At 38.8% G+C, this 15,257-nt stretch overlaps 1 long non-coding RNA gene across 1 annotated transcript; it reads right to left on the bottom strand.

Moving 5' to 3' along the window:
- Nucleotides 1-457: 457 nt before the first annotated feature.
- LOC136452589 (uncharacterized) lies at nucleotides 458-1,754 on the bottom strand. The gene is made up of 3 exons (XR_010758855.1): nucleotides 1,411-1,754; nucleotides 829-869; nucleotides 458-711 (listed from the first exon to the last, which is right to left on the bottom strand). It is a non-coding gene; the product is annotated as an uncharacterized lncRNA (long non-coding RNA).
- Between the last annotated feature and the right edge of the window lie 13,503 nt (nucleotides 1,755-15,257).

The following is a 15,257-nucleotide window of genomic DNA, read 5'->3' as shown; positions in this document are numbered from 1 at the left end:
GCATCGGTTACTTGTGGTTGATGCGAGAAGCAACTATTGCATCGTCCATCCGTTGTCTCTTGCATCAAAATTGAGAGATGCAATAGCTTATTGCATTCAAATCATGTTGATGCAATACATCTATTGCAACGGCTATCGTTGGATGCAATAGACTATATTGCATCCATATTAGGTTCGATGCTATATAATCTATTGCATCACCATTTTGATTCGATGCAAGAGGTTCTATTGCATCATCATTTTGGTTCGATGCAATAGGAACTATTGCATCGACGTTATGTTCGATGCAATTCGAACTATTGCATCGGCATGAGGTTAGATGCAATACAAACTATCACATCGACATGAGCTTGGATGCAATACAAACTATTGCATCGACATGAGATTTGAAGGGCAACCAATTATTGTATCAAATTCATTGCACATAAATTCATAAAATTACAAAATTCAATGGCACAAAAAGGCAATCATATTAATAACTTGGATCATAAGCATTCAATAGTTTGTACAATGTAAGGAAGTCAAATGCCTTCCTATTTCCAAATAGGTAATTGCAAAGTTGAACTGCATTACAAACCACTATCTTATGCTACAAATAGGCAATCATAAACAAAAATACATGTCTCTTAGCACAGATCAACATGACATCTTTCTCATTGCACAATATTTGATTCATTTTAGCTTGCCAAGACTCCCTCAAGGTTGATCTTCCTAAAAAAGTCAAAATGACATGCATTAGTAATATATATAGTTGATCACACAGTTGGAATCAAACATAGACAACACATGATAGACAACAATATTTTTGGGTTTAACAAATTGAAGTACCTAATTTCTTGACACTGGCATGGATCAAATTGGCAACTGATCTGAAAAAGATAGATTTTATCATTAACTGAAGTTTTTTGGTAACTAATTTATGCAAGAGGCTGCATGTGATGAAAAAAATAAAAGGCAAAAGTCAAATCACTTTTGCAAAGCTATGCATTTTTTTAAACAATGGGATCATGTATTTAAGATACATATGAGTACCAAAAGGAAAAGGCTCGGCAGTTTGAAGTCCACAATTCTAGTTACAAAAAGTTATGAGTGAAACACTGGCAATGACTTTGTATTAACAATCGTAAGTACAAACAGTATGAAACATTATACTAATTGTCAACGTCAAGAAACAAAAAAGTAGAGCACTGGTGTGTGGTGGACATACCCCCAATTTCCATTGCACCAAAAAGGAAATGCATATATTAAGTTCATGCGCTGCCTATTTTTTATGTCTGAACAATTTTAGATTCAACCATCGATAACTATACATTTTACGCTGAAGGCAATGCACAATATTTCATTTGAGCAATTGTTCTTCGTATGAGATGAAATATCAGGAAAATGACATATTAGTGAGAACACCCTCACCTATTTAGCTGTTCTGCATCTGAGAGTGGGCTGGAGTAAATTTCAGAATTCAGCAGCTATGCAACAAACTCAATTGTAGGTAATGGCTCAATGGAAGCTTTCGCTGACATATCTGAAAAGTGACAGGAAGTAAAATCAAAATCCTGGAGATGTGTGTGTTTAGTATGGGTAAAAAGCCTAAATATGCAAAAAGAAAGTGAGTGAAGGATACATTATAGGTACTCTCGAAAATGGTGAAGCTAATATATTAGTAAATCAAGTTGGGCTTCAAGTTAAACTGAGAAACTATACTAATATGAATGGATCAAGGGATTTAAATTATATTTGAAAACATATTTTACTAATTTTGAGGACTGGACTATTTCTAAATTCTGATAATACATGGAGATGGTTGTACCAAAGTTGACTATGTAAAGTTAGCAATGTCAGTCATCTTGTGGAAAGCACTGAAGCAAATGTTGGAACATGGAGGCATATGTAAACTGAGAGTCTGTGACACTCCATGAGATGGACCCAACAAAAACTTGTAGAGTTCGATAATTCACCTTGATATGATTGGATAGAACCAAACAACTGACCTGTACATTGTGTGGCAAATAGCTCGCCAATAGCAGCGGTAGACAACCTGGTCTTTGTCATAGTTGGAACTGGAGCAATCATTAATGACCTGCACAAACAGAAACCCCCAAAAATGCTATCTATTATGAGTAGAGGATCCATAAAGCATTTCAAATCAATCTATTTTAGGAAATAGATATTAGGATTCTATTAGTTCGAAGGACACAATATACCACGCTGCAACAAGAGTTCGTTGACATTTACATGAGATTATGAGTTTTGCACGGTATCACAGAATTATGGAATCACAGTAATGGCATACCCCTAATCAAACAGGGCTACAATGACAATTTCCTTATAAATTGACATATGAAAGAAGCACTACAATTCTATTTCCATCACGTAACGCAATTTCAGTAAAGCACCCTAAATTAGACCATACATAGGGGGGAGCATCACCAAGACAGCAGATAACTAAAGTAAAAGGGGTGTAAGGTGTTTCAGATGAGAGCACCTACGTATGAGCTCTTGACTCTGGACTCTCAATTGGTCACAGCCTCGTAGTAGATGGACGGAGGTGGCCAATAGCGCCACAGCAGGCATGGAAGCCCAAACCCTAGAGTAAAAATAGTAAACCAAGTAAATTTTGGTATATAGCAATAAGATTTTGGTGGGGGAAATCAGAGTGGTCGTTCTAAAAAATCAGAGAGGCAAAGTGAAATTATAGAAAAATAAAGAGGGAAAATTGGAGTACCTAACAATTTGGGAACCTCTGGCCATGTCGAAGGAGGCAGCGGCTAGGGTTAACCACGCTGTCCACGGCCTATCAAGGCTTTGGGTCCTCTGAGATCTAAGAGGAGGAGATAAATTAGGGATGGCATCAGAATCGGAGCGCCAAAGTTGGAAGCCCAAACGCCTGCCGTGCGAGGTGCTTGCCCGTGCCGAGGCTCGATAGAGCCGGAAAGAGGGAGGGGTGGACCACCCGCAACGGCGGCGGAGGGCAGGTGCCACGAGGGGGTGAAGCGGCGCAGGAGAGCGGAGGAGGAAGCGCCCCTAAGCAGCCGGCAGCCACACATGTGGACCCATGGCTAGGCGCGGCGCAGCGCAAGCAGTCACCGCTAGGATCTTGGCTGGGAGGGATGGAGGACGGGAGGAGTGCTGCCGGCCGACGCAGGTGGCTCCACCGCATGGCAGGCATGGCTACGGAGCGGCCGGGGCCCTGGAAGGTCGGGGACCGAAGCTGCATGGGACGGTGGGAGCGCTAGGGCTCGTGCTGGGCGTGGAGGATTTGAGGTAGGCTTCGGGATTGTTCTGTCGGTGTGGGGGGGGAGATAAACAGATGGCAGGGCAGTGGATGGCCTGAATCGTGGACCGGACGGACCAAACGAAGCATCGACGTGGCCATTTGAGGAGGCAGTAAATGGTATAAAAATTAAGGGTACTGGTACATGACGTGCGCCATCGCGCGTGCCGACAAATCACCTAGTTAAGGCGCAGGCAAAAAATATGTTTAATCTTTGCATGAAAACAATCTTAGGAGTTTAATGTGTTGGTCCAAACTGAAAGGTTAGGCTGATGAACATATCATGATGGACGATTTCTGCTCCAACACTGCAAGTACAAACACTAAAAATTAGCAGAAGACAACAACAGTAGAGGAGAAAATATACTAATTTAGACTGTCTTAGATTATTATATATGGAACCTACAGTAGCAGACTCTTGGAAGAAGCATATGAAGCATTTGAAATTTTAAAAAATGATAAGTTCGAACCAAAATTTGAGACCCAAAATGATTTCAACATAAAAGTGATGAATACCAAAGTTGTTCAACTCATTAATATCTACAACTTTTATTTTAGTCATCTTGTCATTTGACAAAATTTGAACCTTTCAAATTTGAAATTTTGAAAAACGACAAGTTCGAACCAAAATTTGAGACTCAAATTGATTTCAACATAAAAAGTGATGAATATCAAAGTTGTTCAACTAATGAATATCTACCACTTTTATTTTAGTCATTTCTTCATTTGACAAATTCTTAGCATACATTGTTCACTAATCTTACACACGTTTCATATAGTTTATAAAACCTTATGAGAAATGTGTCACATTTGTGAACAATATCATTACCAATTTGTCATATGAAGAAATGACCAATACAAAAGTTGTAGATCTTGATGAGTTATTCAACTTTGGTATTTATCACTTTTTCAGCTGAAATCATTTGGGGTACCAAAATCTTGTCTGAAGTTGCATTTTTTTAAATTCAAAATTTAAATTGCTCAAACTTTTCATATGTATATATTGACAAAACCAACAAAATAAATCGATAGAGAATGATTTTAGAAAATCTTAGGAAAAAAATCATCAGATTTGGAGTTAGTATGAGGAAGAAAAACAAGTTACAAAGTTGACCCACAGATTAAAAAAAGAAATCACACTGTTCACTATGATCATGTAAGGATCATCTAGAACAGTGTGATTTCTCTTTTTACTCTGTGGATAAACGTTGTAACTAGTTGTTCTCCCTCATACTAACTACAAATGTGATGGTTTTTTTTCTTAAAAATTTCTAAAATCATGATTCAGCATTTAAGTTTGATCAAACTTGGATGTGACAATGTTTTACACATTTTAAAATTTGAAATTTGAAATTTGACAAGTTCAAACCAAATTTTAAAACCCTAAATGATTTCAGATGTAAAATTGATGAATACAAAAGTTGTTCAACTCATCAAGATCTACAACTTTTATTTTGGTCATCTTGTCATTTGACAAAATTTGAACATTTCAAATTTGAAATTTTAAAAAATTACAAGTTTGAACCAAAATTTGAGACCCAAAATTATTTCAACATAAAAAGTGATGAATATCAAAGTTGTTCAAATCATTAATATCTACAACTTTTATTTTAGTCATCTTGTCATTTGACAAAATTTGAACCTTTCAAATTTGAAATTTTGAAAAACGACAAGTTTGAACCAAAATTTGAGACCCAAATTGATTTCAACATAAAAAATGATGAATACCAAAGTTGTTCAACTAATGAATATCTACAACTTTTATTTTAGTCATTTCTTCATTTGATAAATTTTTAGCACATATTGTTCACTAATCTTACACATGTCTCATATAGTTTATAAAACATTATGAGAGATGTGTCACATTTGTGAACAATGTCATTACCACTTTGTCATATGAAGAAATGACCAATACAAAAGTTGTAGATCTTGATGAGTTATTCAACTTCGGTATTTATCACTTTTTTAGCTGAAATCATTTGGGGTACCAAAATCTTGTCTGAAGTTGCATTTTTTTAAATTCAAAATTTAAATTGCTCAAACTTTTCATATGTATATATTGACAAAACCAACAAAATAAATCGATAGAGAATGATTTTCGAAAATTTTAGGAAAAAAAATCATTAGATTTGGAGTTAGTATGAGGAAGAAAAACTAGTTATAAAGTTGACCCACAGATTAAAAAAAGAAATTACACTGTTCACTATGATCATGTAAGGATCATCTAGAAAAGTGTGATTTCTCTTTTTACTCTATGGGTAAACGTTGTAACTAGTTGTTCTCCCTCATAATAACTACAAATGTGATGTTTTTTTCCTAAAAATTTCTAAAATCATGATTCAACATTTAAGTTTGATCAAACTTGGATGTGACAATTTTTTACATATTTTAAAATTCAAAATTTGAAATTTGACAAGTTCAAACCAAATTTTCAAACCCTAAATGATTTCAGATGGAAAATTGATGAATATAAAAGTTGTTCAACTCATCAAGATCTACAACTTTTATTTTGGTCATCTTGTCATTTGACAAAATTTGAACCTTTCAAATTTGAAATTTTAAAAATGACAAGTTCAAACCAAAATTTAAGACCCAAAATGATTTCAACATAAAAAGTGATGAATACCAAAGTTGTTCAACTCATTAATATCTACAACTTTTATTTTAGTCATCTTGTCATTTGACAAAATTTGAACCTTTCAAATTTGAAATTTTGAAAAATGACAAGTTCGAACCAAAATTTGACACCCAAATTGATTTCAACATAAAAAATGATGAATACCAAAGTTGTTCAACTAATGAATATCTACAACTTTTATTTTGGTCATTTCTTTATTTGATAAATTCTTAGCACATATTGTTCACTAATCTTACACATGTCTCGTATAGTTTATAAAACCTTACGAGAGATGTGTCACATTTGTGAACAATGTCATTACCACTTTGTCATATGAAGAAATGACCAATACAAAAGTTGTAGATCTTGATGAGTTATTCAACTTTGGTATTTATCACTTTTTTAGCTGAAATCATTTGGGGTACTAAAATCTTGTCTGAAGTTGTATTTTTTTGAAATTCAAAATTTAAATTGTTCAAACTTTTCATATGTATATATTGACAAAAACCAACAAAATAAATTGATAGAGAATGATTTTAGAAAATTTTAGGAAAAAAAATCATCAGATTTGGAGTTAGTATGAGAAAGAAAAACTAGTTACAAAGTTGACCCACAGATTAAAAAAAGAAATCACACTGTTCACTATGATTATGTAAGGATCATCTAGAACAATGTGATTTCTCTTTTTAATCTGTGGGTAAACTTTATAACTAGTTGTTCTCCCTCATACTAACTCCAAATGTGATGGGTTTTTTTTTCTAAAAATTTCTAAAATCATGATTCAGCATTTAAGTTTGATCAAAATTGGATGTGACAATGTTTGACACATTTTAAAATTTGAAATTTGAAATTTGACAAGTTCAAACCAAATTTTAAAACCCTAAATGATTTCAGATGTAGAGGCACCCCAACCCTAGACGCCCCTACAATAAAAATACCCCCGTTCCTATAGTAGGAATCTGGCGTAGTGTGAAAATATGGTCCCTACTAAACAGGCAGCGGAGCGCTGCCTGCGTCGCAACCATCCTTGGAGGCGTTACCTCCTAAAGTGCTGCGTGTGGTTGTCGTTGCCGTGTCATCCAGTTAGCAGTGGAATTTCTTGGGTTGAGCCTGAACGCGCTTCATATCCTTCAATGGCTAGCTCGGAGCGATGGCGGTGCGAGATAGGTATCGGCGGGCACGGGCATCTGCTATTTATGGCCCTGGAGCCTTGGGAGGCACGACAAACGGAGGGAGCTGTGGGCGGGGCAGACTCGGACGGCAGCGGAGGAGTCCATGTTGCCCACAAGGTAGGAGGAGGAGCTGACAAACGGGGCCCACCGGTCAGCGGACGAAGGGGGCTTGCGCGGGGCGCGGCTGCTGCTGAGTTGGGCTGCTGTAGTGGCTTCGGCCGGTGTGGCTTTGCTAGGCCGGTTGGAACAGGCCGAAGGGAGCTGGCTGCGGCCAACGTCACGAGAGGAAGGCCAAAGGGGATGGGCCGGTGTGGAGGAGAACAAGCCGGTGATGGGCCAGCAGGCCGAAAGGGGAGAGGGAGAGAGGAAGAAATCATTTTTTTTCTAAATCTTTCCCATTTTGTTTCCAAATTTAAATCCAAATACAAACCAAATCAAATTCGAATATGATTTGAAATACATTTTTCTTAATTAAAATATAATTGAGAAATTTTGGTAAGTTCTCCAAAAATAAATTTACCCTTTTTAAATTCTTTTACTTTCAAATTTTCTTTTCTTTCTTGTTTTCTTTTACTTCAAAGCCATTTTTAATTTCATTTGCAAAAGCAATTTAACCCATGTGAATTGTAACCAAAACCACTCAATCAATTTAATCAAATGCACCAGCATGTATGCACATCCATGTTTCTAAACCTTATATTAAATTTTAATTTCATGAAAAATTTTATTTCCTATGTTTTAATGAACACAAAATTCCAAATTTAATCATTTTAACTCCATTCCCAAAAGAGATAAATTTTAGGGTGTTACAATTGTAGCCTCACAGCCCAGCCTAGAGAGGAAAGCTAAGAGGCACGCGATTTGCGAGCTGAGAGGCACGAGCGTGGCGCCTGTCTGTCTCACTTATTAGGTAGCCACAAGGTGTTTTCACGTTAGTCAAATTTCTTTCAAAAAATACCGGTTGCATCAAACACAAATCCGTTGCAATAGTACTTTCTAATTGCATCCATATTCTAATTCGGTGCATTACCACCTACATATTGCATAAAAAATTCAATACTAACGCAACCAAATGTGTCTGATGCAATAATTTCTACATATTGCATCCCTTGTTCCAAATGATGCGATAGATCATACCTATTGCATCGACATGAATTACTATCGCATCCAACTCTTTTTCGATGTAATAACGACCACATATTGCATCAGATTCCAAAAATGGATGCAATAGCAGCCACCTATTACATCAGATTTTTGTTTGATGCAAGGGGACGTGATGCAATAGGGTCAAAATTTAGTAGTGAGACCGCAAAGACGGAATTTATCAAAGGCTCACATACGTGGAGCATAACACGTTTGATAGGTTACATCCAAGCCATAGAGGTTCCAAACTGACATCAAAGATAACTTAAGGTTCAATATTACATCCCAACGATTAACTTATTATAAGATACTCGTTCATGCATGAGGATCAACAAAAGACTAGCTCTAGCGCATTAGCTAAGTAGTAAGCTAAACTATGCATCGTCCTCGGAGTCAGTGTAGAAGATCTCTCCTCCATCTTCATCACTAGCAGGTTCTAACTCCTCATCTTCCTCCTCATTAGGTGGAACGTCCTCAGGTCCATTAATCTCAATGTCATCATTATCCTTAGCCATGATGACACCAGAGCCCATCTCATCCTCATTGTCATTCTCATCATCAGGGGGCAGGAGAGGGTGAAGCTGATTGTGTAATAGGTGAACCTCCTCATGGAGATGGTCATTGTACTCTTCGGCAGCTGCCAATTGCTGGTCTAGTTCTACCTGTCGCGCTCTCAACACATTCTCCTCGTGCCAGGCTTCATTCTGTTGGTTCAGCATGTGAATCAACATACGTTCACAGTTGCGGTGAGCAACTGTCAACCTCTGAACCTCTAGGGTCTCTTGATCCCATTCCTATGTTACTTGCTCCAAATGGTGCTGAGCTACACTCCTCTCAGCAGTCACCCGGGCTAGCTCTGCCCTCAGCCTTTCCGCCTCAGTAGGCTTCGGACGGGGCTCACGAGGAGCTAACCGGTAACGAGGCGCCCTGCCTCCGGTGGACTTGCGAGCAGTGCATTTTGTGCACGCCATCTATAGCAAAAAGTTGCAACGTAAGGGGAGAATCATTTAAGGGATACGAAATTTAATTAGTCGAGACCATCAATTTTAAAGGAGGGAGTAATGCAAAAATGCTATGTATGCTTGAACATGAAGCATGCACGATCCGTACGTCCTCACAAACCTAGAAAAATTTAAAGGCTAGCTAAATATACGGTGGCATACATACGTCCTCTCGTATACGGTAGCTAGTCGATCTACAACGATACGTTGTTAGTGTACCTACAGAAAATTTCATTTTAGCCCAATAATTTCCCAAAAAGACATGCAATGTAAGCAGTAAACTAAATACTTTCGTACATACATCCCCTGATGTATATACTCTAGTATCACAGCTACCCGACAGAGATACCCACACTTAAGTACTCTCATAGATACATGATCGAACATGTAAGTATGTGAGCAACCACAACTACTCTCCCCTAGACCAACGGTTGGACGGTCATGCTCTCACAACTCCCACTTACCAGAGCATAGAGGTATTTGATCCCTACATTACCACCCAAGCGGATGACATCCATACAATATCATGCCATATGGACAACGAAACAGAAACAAGTAGGAACCCCCAAGTTAGTACTTTAATAAGCCACCTAAGAGTCCTTATTTGGGCATAAGGGATATGACCACTGGCAATACTTAGTATTTAATTTAGGATTTTCACAGATACTTTTGTTTTAAATACACAAATGATATGTTTAGTGTCGAATCTTGCTCTGATGCTAGCTGTAACAGAACCGACCAAATTATAAGAACGTAAGTACAAAAACAATCACCGAAGTGATCAAATTCCTGTACTTAAGCTCCCATAATCCCGGTAGTCCGGAAATCACAAAGGATTTCAACCAACTCTCGACATACAAACCAAGACCATAGTGATTCAACACAACACATCATTCGTTACAACATTTCACAAGTAGCATTCAGATTACATCCATCAGAGTTCAAATAAAATATTACAAACCAAGTTCAAATTCGCAGAAGCAACATAGTTTAGTACATAACTTCAAAGTTTCAAATACATTGCTAGGTCTTAGTCATGTCCCACAAAAGCATCTTTAGGTACGAGAACTAGGATAGACTATGCCCAACGGTCTAGTCTTCATCCCCAGCTGGGAGAAGGCAATACTTGCAGCAACCAAAGTAGAACTGGTCATCTGCAACAGGTGGGAGATAAACCCTGAGTACGAGAAGGTACTCAGCTAGACTTACCCATCAAAACCAGAAATAAAAGACACCAAGGGTCATGCAAGGCTTATGAGGTGGGCTAGCTGGACACAGTTGCATAAAAGAGCTTATGAATATAGTAACCAATTTAAACTTTGCATCAAGTTTATCATCATTTACCTGTCCACTAGATTTGCACCTGTACTAGAGCACTCACTTATTAGGAGCAAACAATATTAACCATAGCAGGTATAATAAGGTTGTCATCATCCTATCATCATTTCTGAACCATTATGTTATTTAGTGTATCTACTTTGGAGATAAGCCCATCAAGTTCTCACTAACCGGGAGAGACGGCGACTCAAATCGAATTACAACTCAGTTGAGGGGGTATTCCTAACTCTCACCCTGGCATACTTTGCAAGGGTAGCCATGGGTCACCTTTGGGACAACTCAGGAACCAAATTCATAGGTTCGATAAGCGCTAGCACTCTTAGGGATTACCCTTCTACCAGGACAATTAGGACTTTTAAATCACCTACCCTTGGACTCACGCCTACGGCTCCCTTCCAAGGCGCACTTTATACTTATCGACTCCTGGCCTGAGGTGAGCTACTCGGCTTCATGGTCGATCTCCAGACCTGGCCAACTAAGAGAGAGGCAAGCGTTCAACATGAACAGGAAAGGCTCCAAGATTCAGTCCTTAAGCAACACAGACGGAGTCACTGCAAACCGGCAAGCCTCCGCCCGGTCTTCAATTCAAATTAAGACTGGTTCTTTTCCACGATAGCAAATATAGCCAACCGTGCCATATGTATATTCCTATATCTCGCAGGTGACAGGAAATCACCCGACTTCTACCGCGTTTAAGCAGGACTAAGCACTACACTAACCTAAGCTACATAGGATTCAGGGTATCAATATCTAGACAAGGATTGGATAACCAATGCAGCAAATGTTTGCATCCAATACCTAAACTTAATGCAACAATATATATATGTAACAATAATACTTTAACTGCATTTCGGAAATTAGGAGGCTTAATATGCTCCGGGGCTTGCCTTTCACAAAGTTGCATGGACGGTGATCCGGGCACTCAACGGCGACCTTGTCTGTCACTTCTTCCAAGGGCTGCACCTCCTGAATCTCCGGTGTTGGCTGCTATTGCTCCCCGCTCGGTTCCTCGAATTCCAGCAGTGTCACACCTTCCGGTACACCTATTGCATGCTGATGCACAAGATAAATATCATGGATGCATAAGGAATGTCATGATGCTCATGATGAATGGATCACAGTAAGTGTTTAACGAAACATCACTGGACCCTCGTTTACCGATTAAGAATAGCTCTATTCAAATCACTTTAAAACATGTATCTAACTTAACTTGAAGAACAAGATCTACTTACCTAACTTGAATAACCTAAGATAAAGATGCCCATCTTCAGTTAAAAGCCTAACACCTAGGAACATTACCACAAGCTTAGGAAATAGTAAAGTCATACTTAAATCAAAGTTAAGGTTTTACATGCAAACAAGTAGTTCCTTAATAAAATCATAACCAGAGTTCTATAAATGCAAATGACTTGCAAGAGGACATTCTGGAAAGCTTATGCAATTCTCTACAATTCATTTATAAACATCAAAGCATGATTCTTATGTTAACCAAATTGAATTCAAGTAAACCTAAAATCTGTCCAGAATGACAGGTTTACTAAATTAATTATTTAGTGATAATGCAAAGGCATAATTGGACCAAACCAAGTTTACCAACTTGTTGCACATACTAGAGGAATATCAGAAAGTATAGTGCCAACCTCTAAATAAATTATTTAATGTCCTTTTCTAATTTATTTAGTTAATTAGGTGATTAAAGCAATATATAGTAAAACTATTCAGAAAAATCTACAAAAATTACAGTAGCTATCTCATGCTTCACATAGACTACCATAAAAATTTGAAAGTCATTGAGCAAGCAGAACTTGCTGTATCTAAAATAACAGGGGGCATGTCTATTTCTAGCATAATTAGGAAACCCTAATGAAAAGTGTCAAGCAATAGATTTCACATTTTTCCTAGCATCATTCTAGCATAAGAATAGCACTCACCAAATTTTACCTTTACTGGATCTATAGAAAAATTATGAAAATTCACACAAGATCCATCCATGCGAACAAGAGAATTTCCTAACTCCTACATATAGTGTCCAAATTGTATGAAAATTTTACTACAAGCTCTTCATGATATGAGCAGTACACCATAAAAATTTCATGCCATTTGTAGCTACATAGAAAAAGATATAATTACCCCTATTCCTTCATGATTAAAAGAGATAATTAGCAACTCCATTTTTCATAATAGAACATGGCATAAATTATATTTTTAATATAAACTAGACATTATCATGAACTCAACAAAATTGGAACCCATTATTTGAATCTACCAACTAGGAGATACATATTTTTGAAAATGTACACAAATCTGTGAAAAAGGAATAAACAAAACAAAAATGAAAACCTAACACTACTGCTGGGCCGGCCCGAAGGAACACGACGGCCTGCGAAGCACGCGCTGGCGCAGTCCAGACTCAACATGGCCCAGGACTTGCTCCCACCTCCGCTTCAACGACTGACAAAGGGGCCCCGTGAGACAGAGAGACAGGCAGGGGAGGAAGAAATGACGGCGGCGCAACTCGTCGCCAGTGACAGCTCCGACGAGGACATTGGTGCTACGGTGTTTGCCTCACCCATGCGCATCTAGGGACACCCCTAATTGTAGCTATTACCGTAGCTAAAGGGGGTGGCGACGGCCATGGCGGTGCACGACCACGGCTTGGCCGGCTCCGGCGAGGCCCAACCCCGTAGGGCGCGGCTAGGCTCGGTACGAGCTTTTGGAGTTCACTACCAACCTAAACAAGCAAGGTAGAGGGGATGGGAAGGCCGTGGTGGCAGTTGGCCACGTGGAGCGCCAACTCCGATGAGGTCCCACCATGGCGGCGGTGGAAGAAATGGTGAATACGCCCTTACCAAGCCTCAAACGACCCGACTGAAAGGTGGAGGAGGGAGAGGAGATCACGGTGAAGCTAGGGGCAAAATGGCCGACGTGTTTTTGTAGTGGCGAGCACGCAAGGCGATGGCGAAGCTCGGTCAGAAATGGAGGAGCTGTTGTGGCTTGTCGCTGTGCGTGGTGGAGGCGAAGGAGATGCAAATGAAACGACGAGTGCGTCGGGCAGGCGGTTGTGAGTTCAAGGCATGGCCAGCAGCGCCAGGACACCCATAGCGCATGGCAGTGTGAGCAGAAGACCGGTGACAGGTGTCACCCATGCGGCGTTCGTTTTCTAAATGCTGTCAGTTACTGTAGTTCCCATTCAATTACATGATCAGCCTGACAGTGCAACTTCAATGCATTATCACGACTAAACCATTAATCAATAGCGAAAATTGTGTACATGAAAATTGTAGCCCTACCTTCCATCTCCAACTTCTATTCAAGGATCACAGTCTAATTCTCCATGGATTAGAAGTTACATCAAGCCAAAGTTGGCTCAATCAAACTAAAAATGCAGTTAGGACTTAGAAACATTTTTCAGTGTTGAATCCACCATCAATAATGACTTGTGGGCCATGTTTGAGGTTGTTCCACACATTTTCATGAGTTGATCATAAAACAACTTTTGTTCCTTGATAAATTAGCTACAACTTTGGTAAAGGGTGCATAGCCATGCAAGGTCTCTATGTTGGTCTTTTGAATCAGTCAAATAGTGGCACTCTAAGGGTCATTCAAAGTCAAACCTCCACTTGAGGGCCTTTTTGTCATTTTGATCCACATGAACAATGTCCCAACAATTACCCTAAGTGTAGTTAAGTTGTATTAGACCATAATCAACCACTTTACACAATGCTATACCAATTTCTAATGATCACATGTGATGAAGCAACAAAACAATCAATTCACTCAAATGTTGCAATTCCATGTTACACATGTTTCATTACTTTTGTTGCAATTTTAACTTGCCACATTCCTACCATGTTGCCATGTTTCAAGGTATGAGAAACTCATGTTGCATTCACATGTTGCACTACTACCATTCACAAGCAAATCAAGTATGAAACAAACAGAATTGCGAATGTTGCATATGTATGTTTTAGTGACAATGGCATAATGAGATAGATGATGCATATGTTTATGAAATGAAATGCAATTTTGTGGAAGCCAAACACCTAGGGTGTTATAGGCACCTGGACACCTAAGACAGGAGGGTGATGGGTTGGTCCTACTTATGCCTGGGGTACAAGCGGGGCGTGTGATTTTGGGGCACCTAGCTGGGCACATTGGTTCGCGAATCACCACCGAGTCGGTACGACTTGTCTTAACTCTAGCATCGTAGTAAGAACTAAAAGATGGAAGATGATGAAAAGGAACTGATTGCTCAACTCTTGCTTGAAAGTAGAACTTGTGCTTATATAGATTGGATAGATAATAACTTAATACGGCTGATAATAATAACATAAATAAGGACTCACTATTAGTATTGCTTTCTGCCAAAAGAAACCAGCGAACCATAAAGCTTATCATATTCCTTGGAGTCGGGAAATTATTCCCAGTAGTCGGATAAGTCTTGCGAGTATATTGTGTACTCAGGGTTTATTTACCCCTATTGCAGGTGATGCATGAGAAGTACCTTTGTGTGGAGGATTCTTCTGGTGGGCATAGACGGATCCTCGTTCTTATTGCTAGATGTTTATTTTAAATTCCATTGTTTATTATTCTGCTCTCTGAGATTTGGTAATGTAATAATGTACTTTTTAAGAAACTCTGATGTATGAAATGGACCCGTATTGTAACTCATTCTCATTATTGGATCCTTGGGAAAAATGTGGATCTTTTGGATT

The sequence above is a fragment of the Miscanthus floridulus genome, chromosome 5, assembly GCF_019320115.1.
Source record: "Miscanthus floridulus cultivar M001 chromosome 5, ASM1932011v1, whole genome shotgun sequence".
Lineage (NCBI taxonomy): Eukaryota > Viridiplantae > Streptophyta > Magnoliopsida > Poales > Poaceae > Miscanthus > Miscanthus floridulus.
The sequence above is the reverse complement of the archived record's forward strand: the minus strand, read 5'-3'. Positions and strand labels throughout refer to the sequence as shown.